Raw genomic sequence first — 18,665 nt, forward strand, 5'->3', positions numbered from 1 at the left:
CCCAAACGTGTTAATTTATGGTCTTTCAGAAGTGACAGGGCCAGTTCATAGCTCGTGAACCAGTTATCCATCGTTATGTTCGTTGATTATTTGGAAATCTGATTACACAATCTTTTTAACGACGTCAGCTGCACGATTACTCTGCTTATACGGTCCATCTTGCTGCTCACCTAAATAAACTTTCTAATTTGAAGTGTACGCCGTTCTTGTAACGGCTAGATTGAACACTTCTATTCCATATTTGCCAGATTTCGAAGGAATGTACATTCGAAAACTACATAGTCCTCGAAATTTGACAAGCATTTCATCTACAGTGGCATATTCTCTAAGAGAATAGTGTGCTACGCAGATTTTAGTGAACAAACCAAATGTATTTCGTGTAGGAGCCAATTTATCCTCTTTTCACCTGTCGGACCTCGTCGACTTATCGTCAAATCTCAGCCACTGTGCCAGAAACCTGAATCTGTGTAGGGTCATTATAGAGTAGAATAATTCCAATCCTGTTCCATCTCTGTCCCACAGTTCTTCTAAATTAACACTACCGACCTTGTAGATTCCACCCAAATACAACAGACCAAGAAATGCTTCAATTTCACCTTTATCTGCCTCATGAATAAAGGCCTATCAGGAGGAGTATCTCGACTTAGTGTATTCTATACATTGGTTTGTATGTATTACTACTTCATCCATTATTTCATCTGTGAAAAACAGCCGCCATATTTCTACATCTGTTCTTTTATTATCTGCCATTGCTTTAACACCAGGAATGTGTGACACAATATTATGTGGCCTAGTTCTGATACGAGGAGTAGGTATTTCTTTTATCCATTTAGTAGGCTTGTCCATACCGATAAAATATTTCTTATCGTTCTGATATCTATCACTGTCATCCCGGTTTCTTCGCTTTCTCTATCGTGTTCACCATATAATTCGACGTCTACGTCTCCACCTCCGTCATCTGATTCGTCACTAACGATTTCATTTCGCAGTGCATCGTTACACAGATCTTCTGTTACATCCATTATAGCCCTTGTCTGAAACAGACAGGCTGATTCAGCAATCTGAATGTGTGCTACAAACGTATTTGTGTTGGGATAAACGATACCATCATTGCTACTCTGGGTCCTACAGCCCCATCAAGTACTTAACGGCTTGATATGGTAGGTCTGGCAGACCCAAAAGTCTACAAGTATTCCTAGATAGTTGATTTCCGCCGTCACTTGAGAAAATGGCACAGATGTGTAAGGTAGGAAGCTACGCGGTACGCTGCTCGTGTGCAGTATTGTGAACCTAACGAAAACAAATAGCTCACATAACTCAGGGTCCGGGAGACCCACCAGCAGCAATGGAGGGTTAACAGTGTTAGGCGAATTAAAGACCGATTGGTTTTGATATTTGATGGAATAAGTAATTACATAATTACAACCTCACTAGCAATTTTGAGGCGTGGATGCGGGATGGAAGAGAAGACGCCAAACAGAAGAGGCATATACCTAAAGAAACTATGATGATGTGGAAAAGATAGCTGCTGTTAACTTCTTATTTCTTTTTTACTTAGCGGTTCACTGACGCGACGACACTTGAGTCAAAATACTACAACTTATATGAAACTTAAGGGGGCAATACATATTCTTTTTTTTTTTTTTACTTTTTAAAAATCTTTTGTGTAGGGGTATCTTAAACTTTTAATTTACATTTTGTACATGAGGTTTTCATCATTTTTAAAGAGTTGCTTTGGCGAATCAAGAAGCCTCGCTCGAAAAACAGACTATGTAATATTAGTTCTGGTCAGTAATGTAGTGTGTATTTTTAATATCGAGCTTTTTATAAATGTATCAAAGTATTATTTAGCATCTCATGTTCCCAACCGTCGCTACACGTAACTATATGGTACGCAGTGTACGAGGGTTCTTCCACAGTGCAGACTCTCGACAACAGTGCATTATCTGTCTCAATACTGGCCCTAGGCACTCCTGCTTCACAGGACGTGGTTCATAGTATCGAAAATGTATGGCCCGTGCTCTTCAGAACCGCAGCAGCTCGCGCGCCGGTATGCGATCCTTGCGAGCAACCGAGAGGAAATCGCACGGAAGCACAAAGCGATCTGAGCCGCTTCAGGTCGCATTACGCCAATGCTGTTGACCATAGGAGGATCGGCCCTGACGGATAGCGTACCTGTTCGCTACAGCGCACCCGCCGCAGTTAATTGCTGGAAGCGTGCTCCCGCTTTGGGAAAGAGGCGTCTGACGCACAACATGGCCTCTCCGGACCCTCGCGGAAGGCACAGTAACGCGGGGGCGGCGAACACGGGGCGCTCAGATGTTAGAACAGCTCCTGTTACATGCTGCGCGGGCGTAGCTCTCTGGTAGGAGCGAGCAGAGCAAGGCATGACAACATTCTCCCGCGAACCCACTATAAGAGGGCTCCCACGTACGTCGCAGCTGTTTTCGTAGGCTTCAACTTGGCTGCTGCCTCTACATAAATTAAATCCGACACGGAAAAAAAGATACAATTAAGGTATCTGACCACTTCATAAAAAGCTAGATGGTTTAACTTCACTTTGTCGCCCATTGACACGCCTACCAAGATAGATTTCTAATGTATATTTTGACAACAGTCTACAAGGTGGTGCTGATTTGTCTTCGTGAACAGGGGTCCTATTCCCAACAAACAGCATCAAATACGCATACACGTAAAAGTTACAACTACTGAATCATTTTATAGATTCAGTATGTCGGCTGACTCTAAGGATGGCCGAAAGGTGTCTCTGAAACATCAAGAGAAATAAAGTTTATGCGGCTTCGCTCCCGATATTGTAATATATCAGTTATGCGCCGGGAAAACATGAAGATGGACGTGAAACACAGAGTAGCTTCTGTGGGAAGGACAGGTCCATGCTGTGTCTCGAGACAGTGTCATCAATTTGTCACAATTATCGCATGATCGTCATGGATCTTAACATATTTCTTTGATTGACATAGGACGATTGCACTAGTACCTGATTTTAGATATAGTATTATATTTTTAAGAACAGAAAACACAACAGAATGTTAACGTGACAAAGGGCCAAGTAGGCTGTATAAACTGAAGCGTCAAAGAGCCTAGTACACCTGCCTAATGCCGTGTACGGCCCCCGCGATCAAGCAGAAGTGAAGCAACACGACGTGGAATGGACTCGAGTAATGTCTGAAGTAGTGCTGGAGGGAACTGACACCATGAACCCTACAGGGCTATTCATAACCCGTAAGAGTACGAGAGGCGTGGAGATCTCTTCTGAAGCGCACGTTTCAAGGCGTCCCAGATATGCTCAATGATGTTCACGTCTCGGGAGTTTGGTAGCAAGCGGAAGAGTTTGAATTGCGGAAGAGTGTTCCTGGAGCTACTCTGTAGCAACTCTGGAAGTTTAAGCTGTCGCGTTGTCCTGCTGGAATTGCCCGAGTCCGTTGGAATTCGCAAGTGACATGAATGGATACAGGTGACCGGACAGGATGCTTACGTATATGTCACCTGTCAGAGTCGTATCTAGACTATCAGGGGTCGCATATCACTCCAACTGCACATGCTGCACACCAGTACAGAGCCTCCACCAGCTTGAACAGTCCCCTGTTGACATGCAGGGTACATGGATTCAAGAGGTTGTCTCCATACCCGTCAACGTCCATCCACTCGATAGAATTTGAAACTAGGCTCGTCCGACTAGGCAACATGTTTCCAGTAATCAACAGTTTTAAGGTTGGTGTTGACGTACCCAGGGGAGTCGTAAAGCTTTGTGTCGTGCAGTCATCAAGTGTACACGAGTGGGCCTTTGGCTCCGAAACCCCATATCGAAGATGTTTCCCTGAATGATTCGCACGCTGACACTTATTGGTGGCCCAGTATTGAAATGTGCAGCAATTTGCGTAAGGGCAGCATTTCTGCCACGCAGAGCGATTCTCTTCAGTCATCGTTGGTTCCGTTCTTGCAGGATCTTTCTCTGGCCGCAGCGATATCGGAGATTTGATGTTTTACCGCATTCCTAATACTCATATTATACTCGTGAAATAGTAGAGCTGGAAAATCCCCACTTTCATAGCTACCTTGGAGATGCTGTGTCCCACCGCTCGTGCGCCGACTGTAAGTTCACGTTCAAACTCACTTAAATCTTTATAACCTGCCATTGTAGAAGCAGTAAACGATCTAACAACTGCTCCAGACTTGTTGTCTTATAAAGGTGTTGCCGACCGCAATGCCGTATTCTTCTATTTAAATATCTCTGAATTTGAATACGCATACCTATACCAGTTTCTTTGGCGGTTCAGTGTACATATGCGTACGTCGAAAATACAGATTTATTCGTTAACAAAAATACTCATCTTTCTTGTGATTGGTGCAAAAATATTCTTAGCCTGTACCAGTGTCCCGCTCAGAAGCGTGCGTTGGGAACGTTTGTCTTCTTTCCGGCGTAGGCGTTACGCTAAGGCGAAGTCTTTGGTTGTTGCTGGGCTGCTGATTTCACACCAGACACGTCGTCGACGAGCCTGGCGATTTCATCTAGACCAACATCTACATCTTAACCTGCAAGTCACTTTCTGGTGTGTAGCAGAACTTACTTTGTGTTTCAGTGTGACTTATCCACTTTTTTTGTTCGAGTCACTTTTGGTCCGCGGGAAGAACGATTGCCAGTAATTCTCCATGTGGGATGAATCTCACTAATTCTGTCTTGATTGTGTTTTCCCGAGGTATACACAGGAAAGCCCAATACATAGCTTGACTCTTCTAGGAATGTACACTCTCATAACTTTTACAGTAGACCACACCGTACTGCAGAACCTCACTCTTGCAGCATCTGCGACTGGCACTGACTGAGCATCTCCGTGGAGCTTTGGTCCATACTGGTGCAGTGTCGGTGTGTCAAACCCGGGACTCGAGATGGCAGAGCTGAAGCCGGGACCCAACGCGCCGTATTTTGTCAGGAGGCCGGGCAAGTTCGACAGCGTCAGTTGGCAGTGCAGAGGGATACAGCGGTATTCAGTAACATTCATTTATGCTGATAATTTATAGTACTCCATGGGTGAAGCGTATTGTCGCCGTGGCCCCCGCGCGCTGTCCCACCAGTCCAGCCGGCTTAGCAGACTCCTGGTATGTCGACGCCGCTGCTGCCGTCATGAAGGCCACCCTGCTGGAAATCGGCCGCACTCTCCCAGTCGCCACCTGCCGATGCGTTGCGACTTGCGTCTCGCTGCTGCCCTCAGTTCCAGAGACTGCTACAGTCCCTGGTTCTCGTCGCCCTCCAAACACCCGTAGCCCTCGGGCCGCCACTGCTCCCAGGACAGGATCGGACTCGAACCCATGCCCTCCTGGATGCTGTGCCGCAACTTGCCGCTAGTGGTGCTTGCCGGATGGCAACACCCGCCACCGCCACTGGCGCTGTTGCAGCACTGCTGTGCCTCCCGCATTATATGCCTTGCCCGGACCCCGGTACGCCAGGTTGGAAGCGAACGTGGCCCGTAGAGTCGAGTGGAACTGAGCCCCTCCTGGACCCGCTGCAGACTGCTGTCACTGCCCTCTTTCAGGCAGGCTGTGCAATCTCCAGGTTCCAGGCTGCCGTTCCATCCCGCCCCGGTGTTGTGTCCCCGGAAGCGTAATATAGCCTGAACAAGTACATAGAAAACACAATACAAGTTTATGCAGAATACTTATAACATTGCTACCAGACTGGCCCCTACAAGCGAAGATCAGTACAGGTCCGTCCCGACACTCGACTGATCTGGTACACTCTATCCAAGCTAAAATTGTCCGTCTATTTATATCAGTTTTTCCCTCAGTTCTGACGTGCTGTCAGAGAGAGACAGAAACTATGGCAGGGATAATTTCCCACACGTCAGCTACTTACAAATCGTCAATCTTGGCTCTGGCCTAGTGCCCTGACTCATACATCACAGTAACTTGAAGCAACGCTACAGTTTTCTGCCTCATTGTTGCTCCACTCAAAACAAATTGTGGATACAATACTGCCATTGCAGCTCTGTGCCCGCAAGTGCCATGTCTACCTTTCCTGGCCCACTGGCTGTTGACTGTTACCACACTCTGCCAGCGGCCCAGATTCCGTGCCTTCATTGAATTTTGACAAAATTTCCCTTTCCTTCGGCTAGGACTGATACTAGTGCAGCAATACTATGTAAACCTGTAACGAAATGTGGTGTTTTTCTTTGGATCTTTTCTATTTATTCTATCAGTCCCGTCTCGTACAGGTCCCATACTGAACAGCAGTGATCACATACTGGTCACAAGAGGTTTCTGTAACCTACTTTAGGTCCGCAGCTCGTGGTCGTGCGGTAGCGTTCTCGCTTCCCACGCCCGGGTTCCCGGGTTCGATTCCCGGCGGGGTCAGGGATTTTCTCTGCCTCGCGATGACTGGGTGTTGTGTGATGTCCTTAGGTTAGTTAGGTTTAAGTAGTTCTAAGATCTAGGGAACTGATGACCATAGATGTTAAGTCCCATAGTTCTCAGAGCCATTTTGTAACCTACTTCCTTCGCTGAACTACCTTTCGTGAGAATTCTTCCAATGAATCACAGTCTGCCATCTCGCGACTAATGTTGTGTGTTCGTTCCACATAAAATAGCGTACTTATTGATATTTAATGGCAGAAACTGTTACCAGTGATTGTTCTGCTGTCACGCAATCAAACAATAATGCTTGTTTCCATCTGCGTATGCGCACCACGTTATATTCCTTTATGTTGAAGGTTAATTTCTATGGCCTTCACGAAATATAGATCCCCTGCATATCTTACTGCATTTGGCTATGGTTTTGTAGCGTCGCGACTTCTCTGTATGGTAAAGCTTCATCCCCGAAAAGCTTCATGGTACTCTCGACGTTTTCTACTCAGTCATTTGTATATATTTTTAAATTTAATGGTTCTTTAATACTGCACTGGGGCACACCTGTAGTTACTTCCACGTCTGAATGCTTCTCTCCGTTCTAAATGACGCGCTGTGTTATGTTTGCTGGAAATTCATGAATCCATTCTCACAGTCAGTGTAATATTCCGTAAGGTCGCATTTTGTTCACTAGGCGGCATTGCGGAACTGTGTCGAATGTCTTCCGAAAGTCACGGAACACCGCATCTACCTCGGCTCTAGTATGTACTGATTTCTGCGTATGGTGGACGAACAGAGCTAGGTTTAACGTGATCGTCGTTTTCGGAATCCATGTTAGAGATTTTTTTGTCTCTAAAAATGCCATAATATGCGCCCATAAAACATCTCCCAAAATTCCACAGCTGATCGACGTCAGAGGTACAGGCCTATGGTTTTGTGCCTCCATTAGACGATCGTTCTTAAAAATTGGAATGTTTTGTGCTTTTTTCCGGTTAACAGGAACGTTTCTTTCCTCTAGAGACCTACGGTACTCTGCAGTTAGGAGAACAGGTCGTTGTTCCTTGGCAGGTGACCGGCGGTGGAACTGCTGAGTTCCATGCAACTGCAACTCCCTGTTAAGCTGCAGAACGTGGCTTGTATCCCGGTTATAGCACTGATATGAAACTGCACACTGCTTGTGTGCAGTGCACCATAGGTCAGGTGATGCTGGCGACTTCTGTTGATGGCCGCTCGAAAAGCAAGCTGTCTCGCTCCGCCTAATGCATAGGCTGCCCCCTGGAGCCTGCATTGCTAAAGATAATACTGACTTGAGTGGAATAGCGACCCTGCGGCTCACGGTTGCAGTGGGATACTTCCAACATTTTCCTCGAGCATTACTTTCCCTCAACAGTAGTTGCCGATACCAGTATTTTTTTCGCATTTTGGGCAGGTCAGTATTATCTCAGTTGGTTTTCTGAAAACTTTCATATCATTTCATACACAGTATACTATATTTAAAGCTAAAATTTATTAAAAGGAGTTACTTTACACAATATTTTAGTTTCAATGTTATAACCGGTAAGTACTAGTTCTGAATGTACAGTTTAATTTATTGTTTAGAAACATTTGAAATTACGAATTATTTGCACACTTAAAATTTCTATTATTAATTACGAAATCCTGAACTGTTTACTATGTTTATTTCCGGATTCAGTTATGAATTAATAATCGAAATTAGTAATGTAACGAAAACTAGTAGGAATTCATATGTTACGAAAAATTGTAAACTCTTTGGAATATTGTTATCTCTTCGGAGTGAGAGGCTCTGATGTGATCGGACATAATTATTGTATAACAGTTACGAACAATGTAATTTCGGATTTGTTAAATCAAAATAATGTATGGTATACTAAAATATGAGAAAATATCCGACAATTTTCCAATTTATTTAGTTCAAACCAAGCGTGAGAACCTGATGCTAGATTTTCAGTCTTAAGAATCAGACACCTAGACAGGAAGAACAGGAGGCATCTCAACATGACAAGCTAAGTAAACTTGAAAGTTTATTGTACTCTTCACTCCTCTTAAGCCTTCATAGAAGACTTTGCTTATTAAATACTTACACACTGGGCATGGTTTAATGCGGACAATAGATAGAGGAAGGAAGGAGGGGGGGGGGGAGATTATAGGCAGAAGAGTGATAAACCACAGGGGTTCAATGGAATGACCCCTTTAAAATTAAATCTAGGAAAAACACATGCACGCCTGAGGTTCATTTGGAGAAACTAATGAACGTGTAGTTCGTCCACTAAATAGATGTCTAATAATACAGATGGTTCAAATGGCTCTGAGCACTATGTGACTTAACTTCTGAGGTCGCCAGTCGCCAAGAACGTAGAACTAATTAAACCTAACTAACCTACGGACATCACACACATCCATGCCCAGGGCAGGATTCGAAACTGCTACCGGAGCGGTCGCTCAGTTCCAGACTGTAGTGCCTAGAACCGCAAGGCCACTCCGGCCGGTGTCTAATAATACACTGCACAAAACAAATAAAAGGTTACCTTTTGGAACCCCTTCATGTGCTCCACTGTGATGCGTAAGTTTGAATTATGGCTCAAAGGTGCCTACAACCTTTTTAATGGTGCAAGAGTATGGTGACCTGCGACGATACCCTAGGGATCGATGATGGTTCATACAGTAAGGTGTCGACACATGTGAAAGAAAGGCTAGAGTGCAGATTTCACACGAGATGTGAGGTTGGGTGATAATGTCATATTACCACAAAAAGTAAACACAATTCTGTCTAACGTCAACTTGGACCTGTCACAAGTAGGAACATCGTCACATTCCGCCCTACTCACATGTCACCCCTTCTTTTGACGCCTTTGCGATGGAGGTCAGAACCGCGACTCTCATACTTGAACTCCGGCCGTTTTCTTATGAATTGATGGGGAAAACTTTTCAGAGAAACTGCTGCTGAAATCCACTCCTTATTGATTCATATTTCGTCGAATTGTTTGGAACGGACCGACGTGGTAGAATCCAGATTACCAGAGCAAAACCTGCGATGGCGCTACATTCTCTAAGGATCAGACCGCGTTCATTGGGATTACAGCCTCGCCGGCAGCTGTGGCCGAGCGGTTCTAGGCGCATCAGTACGGAACCGCGCTGCTGCTACGGTCGCAGGTTCGAACCCTGCCTTGGGCATGGGTGTGTGATGTCCTTAGGTTAGTTAGGTTTAAGTAGTTCTAGGTCTAGGGAACTGATGACCTCAGATGTTAAGTCCCACTGTGCTTAGAGTCATTTGAACAATTGCAGCCTCACGATGCCCTTAGAGAAGCGTTGAATCGTCCGGGGGTGTCAGACGTGTCAAACGCTGTCAAGAGCGTTGTTGCTATTTCTCTGCACCGAGCGAGATAACGCTGTGGTGAGCACACTGGACTCTCACTCAGGAGGGCGACGGTTCAAACCAGCGCCGGTCCATTTTCCATGATTTCCCTAAATCGCTTATGGCAAATGGCAAATGCCGGGATGGTTCCTTCGAAAGAGTATGTCCGCTTTCCTCCTACATCCTTCCCTAATCCGAGTTTGTGCTCCTTCTCTAATGACCCCATTGTCTACGGGACTTTAAACGCTAATCTCTTCCTCTCCTCCGCTATCGCTCTACGAACTGTAATTTTCGACTGCAAGATGTGCGGGAATCAACATCCCATAAGAAACGAATGGTTACAATGACGCCATTTGTTCCATCTCTTGGGGCCTTTTCGTGTCGACTTTGACCGGCAGTATGTCTGAAATGCTTCAGTCGGCCACCCACGAGAGAATAGCGTGATTTCAACTCTGCTTCTGACCCATATCGCAGAGTCTTGTAAAGCATTGGTGACTACCTTCCCGTTCTATAAATCTGGTGAAATTTGGTGAAAACGTGACACATAAACGTAAAATCGATTCCCCCAATCGTTAATAATACCAGTAGCCCAAGTTATGAATTAAATAAAGAGCTAAATAACAGATTGAAGGCGGCATAAGCGTATCGTCGGACTTTCAACATTTGGAACAGCTACGAATCTGCCGAGCAAATTAAAGACGTACTTATACCACAGAATGCGTCACTAGCTTCATTGGATATCACCAATCTGTACACAAACATTGCCGTAAAAGAAAAGATTGAGATCATTAAGAACAATCTCCTCACTCATGGTAAATTTGCATTGGGGGAAGTGATTGAACTAGTGGAAATGTTGGAACAAGTCTTGTTGTTCAATTACTTTACTTTCAATGGTAAAATTTATCAACAGAAAGACGGGTTGGCAATGGGGAACAGTTTAGCTGGGACGCTGGGTGACATTTTTGTAAATCACTTGGAAAACGAATTCTTCGATGAAAATCCTGATATCGCTGCGAAAATTATATATTACAGGAGATATGTTGACGACTCTATTTTATTATAGAAAGGAGATAAAAATATCAAGACCTTAACACAAAAAATGAGCTCTCAACACCCGAAAATTAGATTCACCGTGGAATTTGAAGAAGACAACCGTATAGATTACTCAGATTTAACACTAATAAAGAAAGATGGGAAGCATGAATTAAGCATATTCAGAAAACCTACGTGTACAGATTTAGTTATCAATGAGCGCTCTTGTCACCCGCCGCGATACAAATGGGCATATTTTACTTCGATGGTATACAGGCTACTAAGATTGCCACTAAGCCGACAGGAAGTAGAAAAGGAGCTACGTATTCTAAAACAAGTGGCCGTAGCTAACGGATATATGTGTACGCCGGTGATGAATATTTATAGGAAGATAAAGAAGAAGCAAATGAAACAAATGGAAGGAAGTCAAGTCGCAGTTAAGAGGAACAACAAGAAAAGATATGTGGCTCTCACTTACAGTGGAAGATTTACAGATAAGACTGAAAGAAGCTTTCGTAAATCCGACGTTAAAATAGGGATCCGAACAAATAACACGTTAAAATTGAAGCTCCGGCACAAAATATGTAATAGCAGGAATAAATTTCAGTATTCAGGTGTATATAAGATCAAATGTAATGACTGCTGTAAACAATATGTAGGGCAGACAGATAGGAACTTTGAGACCAGATTCAGGGAGCTCACTTACTCTCAAAACAAAACAGCTTTTCGGGCGCATACGGCTGCCTCAAAGCACTCAGTCACGAACATTGAACACAATTTAGACATCCTGCATAGAACTCACAAGGGACGGTTTCTTAACATTTTGTAAGAAATTGAAATACACACCCACAAAAATAAAGATCCGGATTTAATCCTCAACGAGCAAAGCGTGTTCAATCATTACGCCTATTTTAGCATTTATGACGACTTACTAAGACGACAACTGTTGCGTGTGGAAGTCGAGACCGAGGGATGAGAGATGGTGCGTGATGGAGAAGCTGGAAGATGCGTGCAGCGCCTGGCATCGTTGACGGGGCCCTCCTGCGCGGCCCTCTTGCCCAAGGCGATGGACATCAGACGACTGAGCGTATCGCGGCACAACACCGAAATGCCGGGAGCCACGGAAGCAGACCGTACAGGAAAACAAGTGTACACCAGCGCCGTAGATATAGATTTTTTAGATCGTATAAAAATGATAATTTTAATGTTTTTTTTAGTTTTGATAAGTACAGATTTTAATTAAGTATTTTTGGAGATAAAAGTTAATAATAAAAATCTACTGAATACGATATGTGCAAATGGAATGTAACAAATGTACCAGACGCCACCTGTTGGTAATAGTGTTATAATTAATATAAATGACGAACATTCTGCCAATCAATTTTACCGGACGCAGCATGTGAAAGTTGCAGGTTTTGGACGGGTTACTCCTGTAACTGAAATATCAAGTACGTTCTGGTACATTTGTTGTTGATTAGATAGGATGAAAAAGATATGCTTTCGTGAAATCGTAAATTAGTATCATTATCGTTTCAGAACTGAAGATGGTTCTGGATGAACGGAAACCGGTTATATGAATAAAAAAAATTTAGCGATCAAGACGGATTATAATTAACATTAAAGTATTTCTTCTGTTTGCCATGGTTTCTCTTTCCAGCTTCTATGATCGTTCTTTCCAGAGATACCCATTCTTCTTCAATTGTGCTGCCTAAGGACAATGTTGACTAGAATACTCTCTTTCAAATTCTGAAATGGCAGGGGTAAAATACAGGGAGCGAAAGCCTATTTACAATTTGTACAGAAAGCAGATGGCAGTTATAAGAGTCGAGGGACATGAAAGGGAAGCAGCGGTTGGGAAGGGAGTGAGACAGGGTTGCAGCCTGTCCCCGATGTTATTCAATCTGTATATTGAGCAAGCAGTAAAGGAAACAAAAGAAAAATTCGGAGTAGGTATTAAAATCCATGGAGAAGAAATAAAAACTTTGAGTTTCGCCGATGACATTGTAATAATGTCAGAGACAGCAAAGGACCTGGAAGAGCAGCTGAAGGGAATGGACAGTGTCTCGAAAGAAGGATATAAGATGAACATCAACAAAAGCAAAACGAGGATAATGGAATGTAGTCGAATTAAGTCGGGTGATGCTCAGGGAATTACATTAGGAAATGAGACAATTAATGTAGTAATGGAGTTTTGCTATTTGGGGAGTAAAATAACTGATGATGGTCGAAGTAGAGAGGATATAAAATGTAGACTGGCAATGGCAAGAAAAGCGTTTCTGAAGAAGAGAAATTTGTTAACATCGAGTATTTGTGTGTCAGGAAGTCGTTTCTGAAAGTATTTGTATGGAGTGTAGCCATGTATTGAAGTGAAACATGGACGATAAATAGTTTGGACAAGAATAGAACAGAGGCTTTCGAAATGTGGTGATACAGAAGGATGCTGAAGATTGGATGGGTAGATCACACAACTAATGAGGAGGTATTGAATAGAATTGGAGAGAAGAGGAGTTTGTGGCACAACTTGACAAGAAGAAGGGACCGGTTGGTAGGACATGTTCTGAGGCATCAAGGGATCACCAATTTAGCATTGGAGGGCAGTGTGGAGGGTAAAAATCATAGATGGAGACCAAGAGATGAATACACTAACCAGATTCAGAAGGACGTAGGTTGTAGTAAGTACTGGGAGATGAAGAAGCTTGCACAGGGTAGAGTAGCATGGAGAGCTGCATCAAACCAGTCTCAGGACTGAAGACCACAACAACACTAAGCAGATTCAGAAGGATGTAGGTTGCAGTAAGTCCTGGGAGATGAAGAAACTTGCACAGGGTAGAGTATCATGGAGAGCTGCATCAAACCAGTCTCAGGACTGAAGACCACAACAACAACAACAGCAAGGAACTATTCCTCATCGCGTTATCTATAGCCTTAGAGTTCAAGCTTATCTATTCTGTCTTTCATAATTTTGCATCCCCTTCTCTGCGTATTGATTCTTCGTATCTAATATCTTACAATTCAACCTACTCTTTGTCGCTACGACATTGTCATCTGAGTCTATATGTGCTCCAGGCTACGCCTTACAGTCCAGTACCTGATTTCGGAATCACTGTGCCCGGCCTTTGCCAACTATACGTCCACCCTACTATACCTCATGTGAACTGAGCTTCATCCTTTGTTTCTCCTATGTCGACACTTCATTGTTTGAAGGATCGTCGAGCCGAGTGTGACGTCCCAGGGCGCCACGCTTTTACAGCATCACAGATGAAGGTCGTAAGCACCTTTGAGCCAAATTTGAAACTTCGCTAAAGGAGATAAATACTGGCTTTCATAGAAGTGACTCTTTAATCGTGTAGCACAATACAGTTGTAACTCTTGTTCAAGAGTAAAGCTCTTCAGTCCGGACACTTATTAGATTGGATTAATGGACGACATAGGGAAGAGCCAACGTAGAACAGGACATTTCGTCACGGAAACATTTAGTAACAGCAAGAACGTTACCGAAATGCTCAATACACGCTACCAGAGAAGCTTTGTGTATGACGGAGAAGTTTACTGCTCAAAGTTCAAGTGCCTCTGTTCCAAGAAGAATTGATTAAGATATTACTTCCTTCCACAAATATCTCGCGAAGGTTTATAGAAGGTATCGGCATTTCTCCTTTCTAAACAAAGTTCATGAATGGCAGAGGGGAATCACAGTGGTAAGAGACGTATCCTTCGCCATATATTATAAGGCGGACTGCGGAGTATTAATGAAAGTAAATGTAGAAAAAACATACTACTTCCTTCCTAACATAATGCAGAAACTAGAAATCCGATTCCCTAGAACTTTCGTTGGCCTGGTACATTACGTCACCGATAATGGTCTGTACGCTTCGTATTTCCATGGGAACAAAAAGACATACAAATGATACCAGCACTTGGGGAGGTGTGGCACTCCGAAGCACACGTTGTGTATGTGTGCAGTCTACGCATCAAGTCACGGCCAGCTCGTATAAAGGGCACTGTTAGCCAAAGCTATGTCGTTATTTTCGTACTGTCGACCTGACACATTTTTGACAGCACGGCAACCACATTAAGCAGTAAGCTAAAGGACGCTTTCACGAGTCATTCAAGTATACATCAGACTGTTACCTCTCCTAGAATGGAGTTATGTTCTTCCTTTACTAGTTTAAATTTTTTACAATATTGATCTCAACAGAAAACAGATTTTGAATTTGCCTATTATTCGTTTCGGTTGACAAACAGCAGACTCCAGATCATTCTTAATAACGAATCAGTATCCATGTACAATATTGACCACTATACAATTCTTATTGTCCCTACACGAGATCATGCTTACTTTACTCCACGTGAAGGGTGCGAACGTTTTCTAAGTATTTGCGAATTGTGTAATTAGGCGGAACGGTGGTACCAGCAAGTATTCACCTGATCATATATGGGAAACCGCCTATAAGCGGCCTCGTTGTCAGTCAATAGTTCAAATGGCTCTGAGCACTATGGAACTTAATTTCTGAGGTCATCAGTCGCCTAGAACTTGGAACTACTCAAACCTAACTAACCTAAGGACATCACACACATCCATGCCCGAGGCAGGATTTGAACCTGCGACCGTTGCGGTCGCGCGGTTCCAGACTGTAGCGCCTAGAACAACTCGGCCAACCCGGCCGGCCCTTCTCAGTCCACTGGGCGAAATCGATAGTGGGGCAATGTTCCTCCGAAGTCCCAGAGGCGACGTATTAAGCCGCGCGACTAACCAGGAGATTGTTTAAGGGGCTCCGGAAAGGCTCAAAATCATGAAAAGTTCAATTTTTACTTTTTTGCGTTTTCTGAATCTGCAGACTATTACCTTTTAATAGATATATAATTTATTCAATTCCGAAGACTACAACTATTTTTAAATTTTTTTTGAAATGTTTTCTACATGGGCGTGACCCACTGTGGCGCTGTTAAACTGCAGTCAAATGGTGTTATTATTAACGTCCGTGTTCATCAGGTACATTTTAGTGATGTGAGATAAAGTATGTGTTGTGGCTAACCTGTGATGGTTCAATATATATCGCTGGTGTGATTGTCGATTGTTTGATGTTTATTTAATCTGTCATTATCTCGAAAATATTCGTAATTAATTCTGTTTCTTGAGTCTCTGTTTTGTTGAAGTATAATAATGAGTAAAAGTAAAGTTATTAGAAATCCTCTGAAGGCTTTTAAGAAAAGATATGTGTTATTACTGTAAACAATAAAGACGATAACCAAGTGAGTGAACCTAACCTCTCAAGTACACCTGCCCATAGCAGTCAAAGTGGGAAAGAAAATACTTCACAGAAGAAGCTTGGTTCAATGAGTGAAAACTATGAATGTTTTATGGGCGAATCGGATGTGAATGAAATATTTGATATGTCGGTCCTCAAAGGAATTTTTTCAAACTGTGTAAGATGTATTCATTGTAGTGAAGTTGGTCTGGAACTCTCCATAATAAAGCACGTAGGACTTGCTAGTGAAATACAACTGAAATGTGATAAGTGTTCATACATGACCACCTTTTGGAACAGTGTTGGAGTAACTGCAACTGAGGAAAATGGTAGCAAAATCTACGAACACAACAACGAGCGATGCTTGCTTTAGACAAGGAACGCCTTCGGGCTGCAGACAGGGCTGTAAAGAGTCTAGAAATACAAGCAAGAGTAAACAGGAGGAGGAACAAGAGGAAGCTGGAGGAGGAGTTTGCAGAGGATGAAGATAATCCATCCTATGGACCTGGAATGCACTAAAAAGTTAATCCAATCTTTGTCGCTCGATTCCCAAAACTTTTATTTTCTCGTACTAATTACATGTTTTCTAAGGATCTTCCAAACATATTTGTTTCAAACTTTCAGTGAATGTTACACAGTACCTTCTGCATAATTTAACACAGCCTTTTTCCAAAAAAACTGCATATTTTTGAATATATAAATAAAAAATTGCAAAAAAATGTTGTGAATTTTCATTACAATTGAAAAAGAATCATCTTTAATAACTGGACTAAAATTTTGTAGAATCCCTGTGTTAAGTTGTAGCCCATATTCCAATAAATAATCTGTATAAAGTTCAGCTTCCTACCTCAAATACTTTGTGAGGAAAGATGTAATTTATAAGCGTTATTTTAACATTGCAAGTATAGGGCGTCCCGGAGCCCCTTAACGCTAGCAGAGTGTGGAAAAAGGAATAAATAAGGCAGGAGGAAAAAGCTGCTGGCTTTAGTTCATTAAAAAGTAAATGCCACATTAAGGAGTTTGTCCATTATATTAATGGTATTCAAGAAGTTATTCATTACAGTATCATAAAAATTTGCTAGTAGTTGTCTATAAGTAGCTGTAAGTGCAACGCAACAAGAATTCTCCATAGCGTGCCCACCGCGTACTATGGAAACAGGACCAGGAGAATTTTGAAACAATTACCGAGCAATTTCCCCTGGTTAATAGAAAGGGACTAAATTCAATTCTTTACCGCGTTGCGTGCTGGCAGTCAGGCGCATTTTGTGAGTTATCTGGGGTAAGTGCCAAGAAATTACAATGATTACTTTACGGATATTTGCATATAAAGTACTTGTATCTCGTGGAAAGGCTTCCACTTATACAGGTAATCACAACGGACCGTTATGAATAAAAAGAGAATTAATACACTAGTACCTCTTCCTAGTTCAGCGTAATTGTATGTTGTGCGACTTCGGTGAGAAAGTTTCGTATCACACATAAATAACGTAGCTTGTTTGCGTTCTTCCAATCCAAGCTGACAGTAAAGTTATCTATTGTCCACGTTGTTGTTGTTGTTGTTGTGGTCTACAGTCCTGAGACTGGTTTGATGCAGCTCTCCATGCAACCCTATCCTTTGCAAGCTTCTTGACCTCCCAGTACCTACTGCAGCCTACATCCTTCTGAATCTGCTTAGTGTATTCATCTCTTGGTCTCCTTCTACGATTTTTACCCTCCACGCTGCCCTCGAATACTAAATTGGTGATCCCTCTATGTCTCAGAACATGTCCTACCAACCGATCCCTTCTTCTAGTCAAGTTGTGCCACAAACTCCTCTTCTCCCCAATTCTATTCAATACCTCCTCATTAGTTATGTGATCTACCCATCTAATCTTCAGCATTCTTCTGTGGCACCACATATCGAAGCTCCTATTCTCTTCTTGTCTGAACTATTTATCGTCCACGTTTCACTTCCATACATGGCCACACTCCATACAAATACTTTCAGAAACGACTTCCTGACATTTAAATCTATACTCGATGTTAACAAATTTTTCTTCTTCAGAAACGCTTTCCTTGCATTGCCAGTTTACATTTTATATCCTCTCTACTTCGACCATCATCAGTTATTTTGCTCGCCAAACGGCAAAACTCCTTTACTACTTCAAGTGTCTCATTTCCTAATCTAAATCCTTCAGCGTCACCCGACTTAGTTCGATTACATTCCATTATCCTCGTTTTGCTTTTGTTGATGTTCATCTTATTCCCTCCTTTCAAGACACTGTCCATCTATTGTCCACACCTTTTACGTAAGGTGTAAGTTATTGTCCACCCCTTACGTAAATTACTGCTTCTCTTACGCCAACTTGCAACTGATACTGCTGTCCAGTTTCCGCAAAAGAACTTCGAATTGTGCAGTCTGTCTGGTGGTACACCATATTACTAAATCCTGTACTTATGCAACAAATCGTCGGAAAAGCTTCGTTTGAAAGAAAATCATTTTGCATTTCCTTAATGAGGAATGAGCCTCGTAATCTTTGCACTTAAAATCTGTATACTTTGTCTCTTTGACAATACATACAGGATTCCTTAATTAAATCAAGCCTCTCCACCTAACTGGTCTGTAATTTCGTTAACGATGTCAATATGCCAAGCTGGCTGTTATTCTTACTATT

Source organism: Schistocerca serialis, chromosome 1 (assembly GCF_023864345.2).
Source record: "Schistocerca serialis cubense isolate TAMUIC-IGC-003099 chromosome 1, iqSchSeri2.2, whole genome shotgun sequence".
NCBI classification, from domain to species: Eukaryota; Metazoa; Arthropoda; class Insecta; order Orthoptera; family Acrididae; genus Schistocerca; species Schistocerca serialis.